The sequence below is a fragment of the Piliocolobus tephrosceles genome, chromosome 1 (genome assembly GCF_002776525.5).
Source record: "Piliocolobus tephrosceles isolate RC106 chromosome 1, ASM277652v3, whole genome shotgun sequence".
NCBI classification, from domain to species: Eukaryota; Metazoa; Chordata; class Mammalia; order Primates; family Cercopithecidae; genus Piliocolobus; species Piliocolobus tephrosceles.
The window spans coordinates 32,868,437-32,884,399 of record NC_045434.1 but is presented as its reverse complement, the minus strand read 5'-3'; the positions used below and the strand labels follow the sequence as shown (position 1 = coordinate 32,884,399).

General features: G+C 38.3%; 1 pseudogene; it reads left to right on the top strand.

Annotated features, from left to right (window-relative positions):
- Positions 1 to 15,187: 15,187 nt before the first annotated feature.
- LOC111539263 lies at positions 15,188 to 15,833 on the top strand (annotated as a pseudogene).
- Positions 15,834 to 15,963: the final 130 nt, after the last annotated feature.

Below are 15,963 nucleotides of genomic sequence, written 5' to 3'. Positions count from 1 at the left end.
TTAAGCAATGAGGAGCACATAATATGTAGAGAATTTAACGTTTAAAAACCTACTAAAGGCGTGGCGCAGTGGCTTACGCCTATAATCCCAGCACTTTGAGAGGCCGGGGTGGGTGGATAGCCTGAGGTCAGGAGTTCGAGACCAGTCTGACCAACATGGTGAAACCCTGTCTCTACTAAAAATACGAAAATTAGCTGGGTGTGGTGGAGTGCACCTGTGGTTTCAGCTACTCCGGTGGCTGAGGTGGGAGGATCGCTCAAGCCTGGGAGGCGGAGGTTGCAGTGAACCGAGATTGCGCCACTATACTCCAACCTGTGTGACAGAGTAAGACCCTGTCTCAAAATAAAAACAAAAACCTACTAAAAATTAAGCTACTCTTTATTAGCAGCATGGGTCAGCCACTCTAAACAAGATCAGTGATAAAATACTTCTCCCCAGATTTCTAGTTCTAGATAGGACATGTAGAGAGCTTGAAAGTTGTCACTTCTGGAGTTAAAACAAGGAAAAGCTAGAGAAACTGAAAATCAATTATTTTTCTTGAATTGATGTGGGGCTCAGAAAATGATATTCCAAAGTATGGTGCTTTGGTATGCTGAGCAGTTATGAGCTAAAGAAAAGTAAAAGACCTCAAACTAGAGCCTCAGAACCAAGAATTTTCTAGCCTTCTTCTGCTCCTCCTCCTAAGGACAGGGCAAAATTGTCTTCTTGAGGTTCATTTATCTGAAACTCCTCCAGAAAAAAACCTGAAATTTCATTATCTACCATATAGTAAGGAAGACTGAGGAATGTAACCACACCTAGACAGATGTTACGACAAAATATTTTCTGTCTCTCATTCAAACTTCAGAGAAACAATTGCAAGCTAATCTCTGTCTCCTGGGTCCAGTCATCTTCCCTGAAATTATTTATCACCCTTCAAAATTGTCTTTCAAAGGCATCTTCCTCTTCCCCAATTTCTTTCCTCTATGAAGAGGGTATATCAACTTCAGCCATCTGGCCCTTCTTTGTGTAAAAATAAGTAATTCAAAATCAAAGCTGAACTACTTATCTGACAAGGGATTAATAACCAGAATATATAAGGAGCTCAAACAACTCTATAGGGAAAAATATCTAATAACCCAGCTTTAAAAATGGGTCAAAGATCTGAAAAAACACTTCTCAAAAGAAGAAATACAAATGGCAAGCAGGCATATTAAAAGGTGTTCAACATCATTGGTCATCAGAGAAATGCAAATCAAAACTACAATGAGATATCATCTCACCTTAGTTAAAATAGCTTTTATCCAAAAGACAGGCAATAACAAATGCTGACAAAGATGTGGAGAAAAGGGAACCCTCCTTGTACACTGTTGGTGGGAACGTAAACTAGTACAACTGCTATCAAGAACAGTTTGGAGGTTCCTCAAAAAACTAAAATAGAGCTACTATATGACCCAGCAATCCCACTGCTGGGTATATATCCAAAAGAAAGAAAATCTGTATATCAAAGAGATATCTGCACTCCCATGTTTGTTGCAGCACTGTTTACAATAGCTAAGATTTGGAAGCAACCTAAGTGTTCATCAACAGATAAATGAATAAAGAAAATGTGGTACATATACAGATGGAATACTATTCAGCCATAAAAAAAGAGAATGAGATCCTGTCATGGATAGAACTGGAGATCATTATGTTAAGCGAAATAAGCCAGGCACAGAAAGACAATCATTGCATGTTTTCACTTATTTGTGGAATCTAAAAATGAAAACAATTGAACTCAGGGACATAGAGAGTAAAAGGATGGTTGCCAGAGTCTGGGAAGGGTAGAGAGGTTTGGGAAAGAGGTGGAGATAGTTACTGGATACACAAAATAGAAAGAATGAATAAGACCTACTATTTGATAGTACCACAGGGTGACTATAGTCAATAATAACTTAATTGTACATTTAAAATAACTAAAAGAGCATAATTGGATTGTTTGTAACACAAATCATAAATGCTTGATGGAATGGGTACTCCATTCTTCATGATCTGATTATTTCACATTGCATGCCTGTTTCAAAACTCATGTATCACAGAAATATATACACCCACCATGTACCCACAAAAAATAAATATTAAAAATAAATAAAACAAAGAAAGAAAATCAAAGCTATTGGAACTTTACACTATTTTGAGCCTTAAAGGAATGTGATTATGAGACCTGAGTCACATGACAGGCGATTGTAACCTAAGCAGCTGTAACCTAGGCAGCTATAACCTTTGTTCTTCTGATTATAGACATACATCCCTTACACAAAGTCCTCATGACTACCACATTGCCTAAAACGAAATGTTACAGATACCCTTTTACGTTGGAAAGGAAAACAAGCTAAAACAAATTAAATTACCGTAACTCATAAACTAGCCTTGTATGGAAAATGCTGTCATTCTGTTCAACTTTTTGTTCTCTGCCTATAGAAGCAATGCTTTAACTTTTCAGTTCCAGAGTGCTGATCCCATTTATTTGCCTTCGCTGTTACTGAGATGTCCATTCACAGCATTGTATTTGAATAAAATATTTTAAACTAGATTCTCATCCTTTCAATTATTTCATATTGACATATGGCTCTTGTGCTTCTGCACATTAATAAATTTGGACGCCTTTTCCCTTGCTAATCTGTCCCTTATTAGTTCATTTCAGAGAACCTTCAGAGAGTAGAGGGAAAGCCTTCCTTTTTCACTCCTACACAGGACAAATCACAACCCAAAAATCTGGAGAGAGACACAGCTGAAATCTGCATATCTAAATAAGCAGAAGTTGCTGGAGCCATAACATAGTAGAAACATGCAAATGCTTATTTGAGTGAAATGCCAGAGTCTGCGTGTAGACTGGCACAAGAATGAGAAGCTCCTGAGGGCCACAATGGTAGAGGGATCCTCGTATTTTTTTGAGTTTTGGCTCTAGAAATCTTACCACATTCTCATAGTAGATGTACAGGAAAGATCCCCTGTGGCTCTAGAAGGATGGAGGGAAGAGGGGAGACTAATCATATAATCCGGAGCATTCTTCAGAAAAAGGCCTACTCTCCAGGGGAAACGACTTCCAGAGACTTATCCCATCCATGACAACTCCAGTCCCATTCACTCTTGCTAGCTCATGTAAGGGTGGAAAAAAGCTAAGACACATTTGTGAAAGTCATGGTCCAGGGACATCAGCATATGAAAGACTGAAATTTAATCATAAGATTATAGAAATTCTTCTTCCCATCACTTCTCAGCCTTTTGGCTAAGATCAAGTGTAGAAATTCTTCTTTCCCATGCGTTATACCACACTCACAGGGCTCCAGTGTGATCATAGTGAATTACAGTTGAAAGAGATCCAAGGCCAAGACTTTTTCTGAGGAGACCACAGGAAATTCCAAAGAAAATAGGGAAGATTAAAACAGGGACATAGAATTTGAAGCTTCTAGAATCTAAAACTATAATAAATATTAAGTACACCCCAACTGCTAGCCAGATTAACAGAAACGCTCATACTAAAGACCTTCTACCTCATTTCCTATCACCTGAAACATAACATTTAATTTCAACAAAAAATTACAGGGCATACCAAACAAACAAGAAAAAAAAAAAAAAATCTGAGGAAACTGTAGGAGCTAAAGGAAAGCTTCTCTTCCATTCTGTCTGAAGGTTTACTGAAATAAACTAAAAATAAACAATAACATGAAAAAACGTACAAATTTATTAACATGCATAAGCATGGGAGCCATACAAAATATGAGACTCAAAGTAGAACCAGATGATTGAGGCTTAAATAAGATCTTTGTGAGGGGGAGATAAGTAGGGGGTTGTAGGCAGTTTTACAGTAATCGTAAATAACTTTTAGAGGAAATGAATGAGCCCAAAGAACAGTCAGTTGTGTGTAAATGATTCTCTTTGCACAATAAATGGAACCTAAGGACAAACAATATCTTGTGGACTAGTTTCCCAAAAATGAGGTGCAGAACTGCACTATGAACAAAGGTTGTCTGAATGTGCAGATACAGTCTCTCAGGTAATTTCTCAGAGCTCCCCTTAGAAAAATAGATGAAAAATCTTTCTGGATGTGTTCTCTTCTCCTCTTCCTAGTTAATCTTTTGTTATTATTTAATGAGATGTCTAGGGAGAGAGTTTTAAAACAATTACACTTCTTTTGGAAGGAAGTTTCCTCAGTCAGATAAAGAAATTCCAGATAGAGCTCCTCCCTGCACTGAGTGGTGGGTGTAAGAGACAAAAGAAGGTTATAAAGTTTTTGGTTCTGAGGTAACCTCTAAGACTGTCTAATTTTCTTTAATTCAAAAGTGCTCAGCATACTGAGCACCATACTTTTGAGTATGATTTTCTGAGCCAAACAAGACAAAGCAAGCAATGGAACCACATTCAGATATAATACAAATTTTGAAATTCTCAGACAGGCAACTTAAAATAATTATATATGCTAAAGACATATATAATTACACATCTGATGGAAAAACTAGACAACCTGAAGGAACAGATGGGTAATGTAAGCAAAGTGATACAAACTCTAAGAATCGAAAGGAAATGCTAGAAATCAAAGACACTGTAACAGAAATGAAGAATACTTTTGATGGGCTGATTAATCTGGACACAGTTGAGGAAATAATCAGTGAACTTGAAAATAGGTCAATGAAAACGTCCCAAATAAAAATGCAAAGAGATAAAGTATGAGAAAAAAAAACCAGAACATCCAAACTGTGAGACAATTTCAAGAAGTGTAACATATATGTAATTGGAATACCAAAGGGAAAAGAAAGATAAAGTGAATTAAAAGAAATATTTGAAGTAGTAATGGCCAAGAATTTTTCAAATATAGTGTGCTTTCTGACTAAAGCACAGTCAGAAAGCTCAGAGAACACCAAGCAGGATACTTTTAAAACTACACCTAGGTATATCATATTTAAACTGAAGAAAACCAAAGACAAAGGGAAAAATCTTGAAAGAAAACAGATTAACAAATAAAACCTTATCTATAGAGAAAGAAACATAAAAATTAAAGTAGACTGCTCATCAAAAATCATGCAAGCAAGAAGAAAGTGGAAGGAAATATTTAAAGTGTTGAAAGAAAAAAACCAACAATCTTGAACTCTATATCCAGTAAAATTATCAGTAAAAAGGAAGGAGAAATAAAAGTTTTCTTAGACAAACAAAAACTGAGGGAATTTATCACCAGCCAACCTGCCCAGGAAGAAATGTTTTTAAAAATTATTTAGGAAGAAGAAAAATGATATAGGTCAGAAACTTAGATCACATAAACAAAAGAAGAGCATCAGAGAAGAAATAAATGAAGGCAAGATAAAATCTTTTGTTTTACTTGTTTGTTAATTAGTCTAAGAGATAACTTTGTTAAAAGTGATAGTAACAATGTATTGGGTAATTGCTACACATAATAAATAAGTAAAATAAATGGCAGTGATGTCATAAGAAATGAGAGAAAAAAATTAGGAATATAGTAGTCCCTCACATCTCCATTCAAGGTTTCACTTTTTGCAGTTTCACTTATCTGCAGTCAATTGCAGTACAAAAATATTAAATAAAAAAATTCAGAAATAAACAATTCATATGACTTAAATTGCATGTCATTCTGAGAAACATGATAAATCTTGCACCACCCTGCTGCTTCTCATCTGGGAAGTGAATCATTCCTTTGTCCAGTGTATCCACACTGTATACACTACCCACCTGTTAGTCATTGTCAGCTCCTGACATTGAACCATTAATGGTTGAATCAGTAGGACTCAATGATGCAGAATCATCCACACCAGGTATTGTCCTTCTTCTGATGAATTGAGAGAAGGTCAATTGTAGCCTAATGCTACAAAGCCTATGTCATCCATCTCACTTAATCTCATCACATAGGTATTTTATCATCTCACATTTTCATCACAAGAAGAATCATGGGCAAGAGGGCGCCCAAGATGGCCGAAGAGGAATAGCTCCGGCCTCTAGCTCCCAGCATGAGCGACACAGAAGATGTGTGATTTCTGCATTTTCAACTGAGGTACCAGGTTCATCTCAGTGGGGTGTGTCGAACAATTGGTGCTGGTCAGTGGGTGCAGCCTAACCAGCGAGAACTGAAGCAGGGTGAGGCATCGCTTCATCTGGGAAGTGCAAGGGGGAAGAGAATTCCTTTTCCTAACCAAGGGAAACTGAGACACATAACACCTGGAACTCCCACCCTAATACTTTGTTTACCAAGGCTCTTAGCAAGTGGCACACCAGGAGATTATATCCCATGCCTGGCCTGGAGGGTCCCACGCCCACGGAGCCTCCTTCATTGCTAGCACAGCAGTCTGAGATCTAACCGCAAGGTGGCAGTGAGGCTGGGGGAGGGGCGCCCGCCATTGCTGAGGCTTAAGTAGGTAAATAAAGCCACCAAGAAGCTTGAACTGGGTGGAGCCCACCTCAGCTCAAGGAGGCCTGCCTGCCTCTGTAGACTCCACCTCTGGGGACAGGGCATAGCTAAACAAAAAGCAGCAGAAACCTCTGCAAATGTAAATGTCGCTGTCTGACAGCTTTAAAGAGAGTAGTGGTTCTCCCACCATGGAGGTTGAGATCTGAGAATGGACAGACTTGCCTGCTCAAGTGGGTCCCTGACCCCTGAGTAGCCTAACTGGGAGACATCCCTCACTAGGTGCAGGCTGACACCTCACACCTCACACGGCTGGGTACACCCTTGAGATGAAGCTTCCAGAGCAAGAATCAGACAGCAACATTTGCTCTTCAGCAATATTCTATCTTCTGCAGCCTCTGCTACTGATACCCAGGCAAACAGGGTCTGGACTGGACCTCAAGCAAACTCCAACAGACCTGCAGCTGAGGGTCCTGACTGTTAGAAAGAAAACTAACAAACAGAAAGGACACCCACACCAAAACCCCATCAGTCCGTCATGATCATCAAAGATCAAAGGCAGACAAACCATGAAGACGGGGAAAGAGCAGTGCAGAAAAGCTGGAAATTCAAAAAATCAGAGCACATCTCCCCCTCCAAAGGAACACAGCTCATTGCGAGCAACAGAACAAAGCTGGACAGAGAATGACTTTGACGAGTTGAGAGAAGAAGGCTTCAGTCAATCAAACTTCTCAAAGCTAAAGGAGGAACTATGTATTCAGCGCAAAGAAACTAAAAACTTTGAAAAAAGAATGGAGGAATGGATAACTAGAATAACCAATGCAGAGAAGTCCATAAACGAACTGATAGAGATGAAAACCATGACACGAGAACTATGTGACAAATGCACAAGCTTCAGTAACCAACTCGATCAACTGGAAGAAAGAGTATCAGTGATTGAAGACCAAATGAATGAAATGAAGCAAGAAGAGAAGTTTAGAGATAAAAGAGTAAAAAGAAATGAACAAAGCCTCCAAGAAATATGGCATTATGTGAAAAGACCAAATCTACGTCTGATTGGGGTGCGTGAAAGTGAGGGGGAAAATAGAACCAAGTTGGAAAACACCCTTCAGGATATCATCCAGGAGAACTTCCCCAACCTAGTAGGGCAGGCCAACATTCAAATTCAGGAAATACAGAGAATGCCACAAAGATACCCCTCGAGAAGAGCAACTCCAAGACACATAATTGCCAGATTCACCAAAGTTGAAATGAAGGAAAAAATCTTAAGGGCAGCCAAAGAGAAAGGTCGGGTTACCCACAAAGGGAAGCCCATCAGACTAACAGCAGATCTCTCGGCAGAAACCCTACAAGCCAGAAGAGAGTGGGGGCCAATATTCAACATTCTTAAAGAAAAGAATTTTCAACCCAGAATTTCATATCCAGCCAAACTAAGTTTCATAAGTGAAGGAGAAATAAAATCCTTTACAGATAAGCAAATGCTTAGAGATTTTGTCACCACCAGGCCTGCCTTACAAGAGACCCTGAAGGAAGCACTAAACATGGAAAGGAACAACCGGTACCAGCCATTGCAAAAACATGCCAAAATGTAAAGACCATTGATGCTAGGAAGAAACTGCATCAACTAACGAGCAAAATCATCAGTTAATATCATAATGACGGGATCAAGTTCACACATAACAAAATTAACCTTAACTGTAAATGGACTAAATGGTCCAATTAAAACACACAGACTGGCAAATTGGATAAAGAGTCAAGACCCATCAGTTTGCTGTATTCAGGAGACCCATCTCTCATGCAGAGACACACATAGGCTCAAGATAAAGGGATGGAAGAAGATCTACCAAGTAAATGGGAAACAAAAAAAAGCAGGGGTTGCAATCCTAGTCTCTGATAAAACAGACTTTAAACCAACAAAGATCAAAAGAGACAAAGAAGGCCATTACATAATGGTAAAGGGATCAATTCAACAAGAAGAGCTAACTATCATAAATGTATATGCATCCAATACAGGAGCACTCAAATTTGTAAAACAAGCTATTAAAGACCTACAAAGAGACTTAGACTCCCATACAACAATAATGGGAGACATTAACACCCCACTGTCAACATTAGACAGACCAATGAGACAGAAAGTTAACAAGGCTATCCAGGAATTGAACTCAGCTCTGCACCAAGCAGACCTAATAGACATCTACAGAACTCTCCACCCCAAATTAACAGAATATACATTCTTCTCAGCACCACATTGCACTTATTCCAAAATTGACCACATAGTTGGAAGTAAAGCACTCCTCAGCAAATGTAAAAGAACAGAAATTATAACAAACTGTCTCTCAGACCACAGTGCAATCAAACTAGAACTCAGGAATAAGAAACTGACCCAAAACCACTCAACTACATGGAAGCTGAACAACCTGCTCCTGAATGACTACTGGGTACATAACAAAATGAAGGCAGAAATAAAGATGTTCTTTGAAACCAATGAGAACAAAGATACAACATACCAGAATCTCTGGGACACATTTAAAAAGAACTAGAGAAGCAAGAGCAAACACATTCAAAAGCTAGCAGAAGGCGAGAAATAACTAAGATCAGAGCAGAACCAAAGGAGATAGAGACACAAAAATCCCTTCAAAAAATCAGTGAATCCAGGAGCCGGTTTTTTGAAAAGATCAACAAAATTGATAGACTGCTAGCAAGACTAATAAAGAAGAAAAGAGAGAAGAATCAAATAGACACAACAAAAAATGATAAAGGGGATATCACCACCAACCACACAGAAATACAAACTACCATCAGAGAATACTACAAACACCTCTACACAAATAAACTAGAAAACCTAGAAGAAGTGGATAAACTCCTGGACACATACATTCTCCCAAGACTAAACCAGGATGAAGTTGAATCCCTGAATAGACCAATAGCAGGCTCTGAAATTGAGGCAATAATTAATAGCCTACCAACAAAAAAAGTCCAGGACCTGATGGATTCACAGCCGAATTCTACCAGAGGTATGAGGAGGATCTGGTACAATTCCTTCTGAAACTATTTCAATCAACAGAAAAAGAGGGAATCCTCTCTAACTCATTTTATGAGGCCAACATCATCCTGATACCAAAGCCTGGCAGAGACACAACAAAAAAAGAGAATTTTAGACCAATAACCCTGATGAACATCAATGCAAAAAACCTCAGTAAAATACTGGCAAACCGAATCCAGCAGCACATCAAAAAGCTTATCCACCATGATCAAGTGGGCTTCATCCCTGGGATGCAAGGCTGGTTCAACATACGCAAATCAATAAACGTAATCCAGCATATAAACAGAACCAAAGACAAAAACCACATGATTATCTCAATAGATGCAGAAAAGGCCTTTGACAAAATTCAACAACCCTTCATGCTAAAAACTCTCAATAAATTTGGTATTGATGGAACCTGTCTCAAAATAATAAGAGCTATTTATGACAAACCCACAGTCAATATCATACTGAATGGGCAAAAACCGGAAGCATTCCATTTGAAAACCAGCACTAGACAGGGATGCCCTCTCTCACCACTCCTATTCAACATATTGTTGGAAGTTCTGGCTAGGGCAATCAGGCAGGAGAAAGAAATAAAGGGTATTCAATTAGGAAAAGAAGAAGTCAAATTATCCCTTTTGCAGATGACATGACTGTATATTTAGAAAACCCCATCGTCTCAGACCAAAATCTCCTAAGCTGATAAGCAACTTCAGCAAAGTCTCAGGATACAAAATCAATGTGCAAAAATCACAAGCATTCTGTTATTAAAAATAAGACAAACAGAGAGCCAAATCATGAATGAACTCCCATTCACAATAGCTTCAAAGAGAATAAAATACCTAGGAATCCAACATACATGGGATGTGAACGACCTCTTCAAGGAGAACTACAAACCACTGCTCAGTGAAATAAAGCAGGACACAAACAAATGGAAGAAAATACCATGCTCATAGATAGGAAAAATCAATATTGTGAAAATGGCCACACTGCCCAAGGTAATTTATAGATTCAATGCCATCCCCATTAAGCTACCAATGACTTTCTTCACAGAATTGGAAAACACTGCTTGAAAGTTCATATGGAACCAAAGAAAGAGTCCTCATTGCCAAGACAATCCTAAGACAAAAGAACATAGCTGGAGGCATCATGCTACCTGACTTCAAACCTATACTACAAGGCTACAGTAACCAAAACAGTATGGTACTGGTACCAAAATAGAGATATAGACCAATGGAACAGAGCAGAGCCCTCAGAAATAATACCACACATCTAAAGCCATCTGATCTTTGACAAACCTGACAAAAACAAGAAATGGGGAAAGGATTCCCTATTTAATAAATTGTGCTGGAAAAATTGGCTAGCCATAAGTAGAAAGCTGAAACTGGATCCTTTCCTTACTCTTTATATGAAAATTAATTCAAGATGGATTAGAGACTCAACTGTTAGACCTAAAACCATAAAAACCCTAGTAGAAAACCTAGGTAATACCATTGAGGACATAAGCATGGGCAAGGACTTCATGATGAAAACACCAAAAGCAATGGCAACAAAAGCCAAAATTGACAAATGGGATCTAATTAAACTAAAGAGCTTCTGCACAGCAAAAGAAACTACCATCAGAGTGAACAGGCAACCTATAGAATGGGAGAAAATTTTTGCAATCTACTCATCTGACAAAGGGCTAATATCCAGAATCTACAAAGAACTCAAACAAATTTACAAGAAAAAAACAAACAACCCCATCAAAAAGTGGGCAAAGGATATGAACAGACATTTCTCAAAAGAAGACATTTATACAGTCAACAGACACATGAAAAAATGCTCATCATCACTTGCCATCAGAGAAATGCAAATCAAAACCACAATGAGATACCATCTCATACCAGTTAGAATGGCAATCATTAAAAAACCAGTAAACAACAGGTGCTGGAGAGGATGTGGAGAAATAGGAACACTTTTACACTGCTAGTGGGACTGTAAACTAGTTCAACCATTGTGGAAAACTGTGTGGTGATTTCTCAAGAATCTAGAACTAGAAATACCATTTGACCCAGCCATCCCATTACTGGGTATATACCCAAAGGATTATAAATCATGCTGCTATAAAGACACACGCACATGTACGTTTATTGTGGCACTATTCACAACAGCAAAGACTTGGAATCAATCCAAATGTCCATCAGTGACAGACTGGATTAAGAAAATGTGGCACCTGTACACCATGGAATACCATACAGTCATAAAAAAGGATGGGTTTGTGTCCTTTGTAGGGACAAGGATGCAGCTGGAAACCATCATTCTCAGCGAACTATTGCAAGAACAGAAAACCAAACATCGTATGTTCTCACTCATAGGTGGGAGTTGAGCAATGAGATCGCTTGGACACAGGAAAGGGAACATCACACACCGGGGCCTATTGTGTGGAGAGGGGAGGCGGGAGGGATAGCATTAGGAGATATACCTAATGTAAATGATGAGTTGATGGGTGCAGCACACCAACATGGCACATGTATACATATGTAACAAACCTGCACGTTGTGTACGTGTACCCTAGAATTTAAAGTATAATAAAAAAAAAAAGATGTTAAAAAGAAGAAGCATGAGTAAAATACAATAAGGTATTTTGTGAAAAAGAAAGAGATCACATTCATCTAACTTCTATTACAGTATATTGTTATAATTGCTCTATTTTATTGCTAGCTATAGTTATAATCTATTACTGTGCCTATTTTATAAATAAAATTTTATCATAGGTATGCTTGTATAGAAAATAATATGGTATATATAGGATTCAGTACTATCTGCAGTTTCAGGTGTCTTCTGGGGGTCTTAAAATGTAGCCCCCATGAATAAGGAGAAACTATTGTATTGTTATAACGTGCCTGTACTATATTTGAAGTGGCATAATATTATTCAAAATGGACTTAGATTACCTAATAATGGTAATTTTCAAATCCTAGGGCCACCACTAAAAAAATTAAAATTTCAAATTCTAGGGCCACCACTAAAAAAACTAAAAAGAAGTATAATTGATATGCTAAGAGATAAAATGGAATAATATAGAATAGTCAACCAGAACTAGAGAAAGCAGAACTAGAAGAGGTAAGAATTTAAAAACAAATGGGACAAATAGAAAACTTAAACACAGGAAAGGTAATTAATTCAACTATATCAATAATCACTTGTGTGAATTATATAAATACACCGGTTGAAGATAGAGACTATCAGAGTGTATAAATAGACAAGGCCCAATCATATGTGGTCTACAAGATATTAAATTTAAAGGGTCAGGTAAAGATAAAAGGATGGAGAAGAGTATACCATGCCAGCAGTTACCAAAAAAAAAAAAAAAAAAAAAGCTGGAGTAGCTACATTAATTTTGGACAAAGCACAGAACAAGAAAAATTATCATGGATAAAGAGAGACATTACATAATAATAAAGAGGATAATTTTCCAAGAAGATATCATCCTAAACATATACAAATGTACAACACAGCATCAAAAAATATGAGGTAAAAGTGGATAGATGTAAAAAGAGAAATAGACAAATATACTATCATAGCTGTAAACTTCAATACATCTCTTTTGATGATTGACAGATCAAGCAGACAGAAAATCAGTAAAGATATAACTAACCTGAACAGCACTATTGATCAACTTGATCTAACTGACATTTATAGAATAATCTACCCCAAAACAGAAAAAATGTAGTCTTCTCAAGCTTACATGTAACATTGACTAAAATAGAAAACAATCTTGGCCATAAAACACACCTTAACAAATACAAAAGAATAGAAAACATGCAAAGTCTATTCTCAAACCACATTGAAATTAAACTGTAAGTCAATATTAGAAAGATAACTGGATGATTCCCAAATACTTGGAGATCAAACAGTACACTTCTAAGTAACACAGAGATCAAAGAAGAATTATCAAGAAAAAATTTAAAATATTTTTAACTAAATGTAAATTAAAATGCACCTTATTAAAATTCTTAGTATACTGCAAAAACAGGGCTTAAAAGGAAATTTATAGTATTAATGTATATATTAGAAAAGAAGAAAGATCCAGAATCAATAACCTAAGCTTCCACTTCAGGAGACTAGTGTAAGGAGAGTGATTTAAGCCTAAAGCAAGCAGAGTAAAAGAAATAATAAAAGAGCAAAAATTAATAAAATTAAAAATGGGAAAACAATAGAGAAAATCAATGAACTACTTTAAACTTCATATGGAACCAAAAAAGAGTTTGCACAGCCAAGGCAAGCCTAAAGAAAAAGAACAAAACTGAAGGCATCACACTATCTGACTTCAAACTATACTACAAGGCTACAGTAACCAAAACAGCATGGTACTGGTTCCGAAAGAGATATATAGACCAATGGAACAGAACAGATGCCTCAGAAATAACACCACACAGCTACAACCATCTGATCTTTTGCAAACCTGACAAAAACAAGAAATGGGGAAGGATTCTCTATTTAATAAATGGTGCTGGGAAAACTGGACAGCCATATGTAGAAAGCTGAAACTGGATCCCTACCTTACACCTTATACAGAAATTAACTCTAGATGGATTAAAGACTTAAATGTAAGTCCTAAAACCATAAAAACCCTAGAGGAAAACCTAGGGCAATGCCATTCAGGACAGAGGCATGGGCAAAGACTTCATGATGAAAACACCAAAAGCAATGGCAACAAAAGCCAAAATAGACAAATGGAATCTAATTAAACTAAAGGGCTTCTTCAGCAAAGAAACTATCATCAGAGACAACAGGCAACCTACAGAATGGGAGAAAATTTTTGCAATCTATCCATCTGACAAAGGGCTAATATACAGAATCTACATAGAACTTAAACAAATTTACAAGAAAAAAACAAACAACCCCATCAAGAAGTGGGCAAAGGATATGAACAGACACTTCTCAAAAGAAGACATTTATGCAGCCAACAGACATATGAAAAAATGTTCATCATCACTGGTCATCAGAGAAATGCAAATCAAAACCGCAATGAGATACCATCTCACGTCAGTTAGAATGGTGATCACTAAAATGTCGGGAAACAACAAATGCTGGAGAGGATGTGGAGAAATAGGAATACTTTTACACTGTTGGTGGGAGTGTAAATTAGTTCAACCATTGTGGAAGACAGTGAGGCAATTTCTCAAGGATCTAAAACCAGAAATACCATTTGACCCAGCCATCCCATTACTGGGTATATACCCAAAGGATTATAAATCATTCTACTATAAAGACACTTGCACATGTATGTTTATTGTAGCACTATTCACGATAGCAAAGACTTGGAACCAACCCAAATGCCCATCAATGATAGACTGGATAAAGAAAATGTGGCACATATACATCATGGAATACTATGCAGCCATAAAAAAGGATGAATTCATGTCCTTTGCAGGGACATGGATGACGCTGGAAACCATCATTCTCAGCAAACTGTCACAAGAACAGAAAACCAAACACCACAAGTTCTCAGTCATAACTGGGAGTTGAATATTGAGAACACATGGATACAGGGAAGGGGACATCACACACCAGGGCCTATTGGGGGGTGGGGCGCTAGGGAAGGGATGGCATTAGGAGAAATACTTAATGTAGATGGCAGGTTGATGGGTGCAGCAAACCACCATGGCACATGTATACCTATGTAACAAATCTGCAAGTGCTGCACATGTACCCCAGAACTTAAAGTATAATTTTTTTAAAAAAGAAATACCTCAGACTGGCCTTCTGATCAGTTGTTTTCCTGCACAGGGGGGCCATAGGCAGCCATGGTGCCCAGCCGTAATGGCATGATCTCGAAGCCCCACTTCCACAAGGACTGCCAGTGATGTGTGGCCAAGCAGTTCAACCAGCTGGCCCATAGATCCGCAGACGCGAGGCCCAGCAAGGAAAAGCATGCCGCATTGCCCCATACCCCAAGTCAGGACCCATCTGGCCCATCACGTACTGTAGCCACACTGTACAGTATCACACCAAGGTGTGCACCAGCCGCACTTCAGCTTGGAGGAGCTCAAGGTAGCAGGCATTCACAGGAAGGTAGCCCAGACCACTGGCATCTCTATTGACTGGAGGAGGCAGAACAAGTCCACTGAGTCTCTGCAGGGCAACGTGCAGCGGCTGAAGGAGTACCAATCCAAACTCATCCTCTTATCCAGGAAGCCCTTGGACCTCAAGAAGGGAGACAGTTCTGTTGAAGAACTGATACTGGCCATCCAGCTGACAGGACCGGTCATGCCCATCCAGAATGTCTACAAGGAGAAAGCCCTAGTCATCACTGAGGAGGAGAAGAATTTCAAAGCCTTTGCTCGTCTCCTTATGGCCTGTGCCACTGCCCAGCTCTTTGGCATAAAGGCAAAAAGAGCCAAGGAAGCTGTAGAACAAGATGTTGAAAAGAAAAAAATAAATTTCTCTTAGGGATTTATAATAAGTCAGCAGTAATGCTGGGGGAGGAAAAAAGAAAGACATATCAGAGACTGGGTAATTTATAAGGAAAACAGGTTTAATTGGCTCATGGTTCCACAGACTGTACAGGAAGCATGGCTGG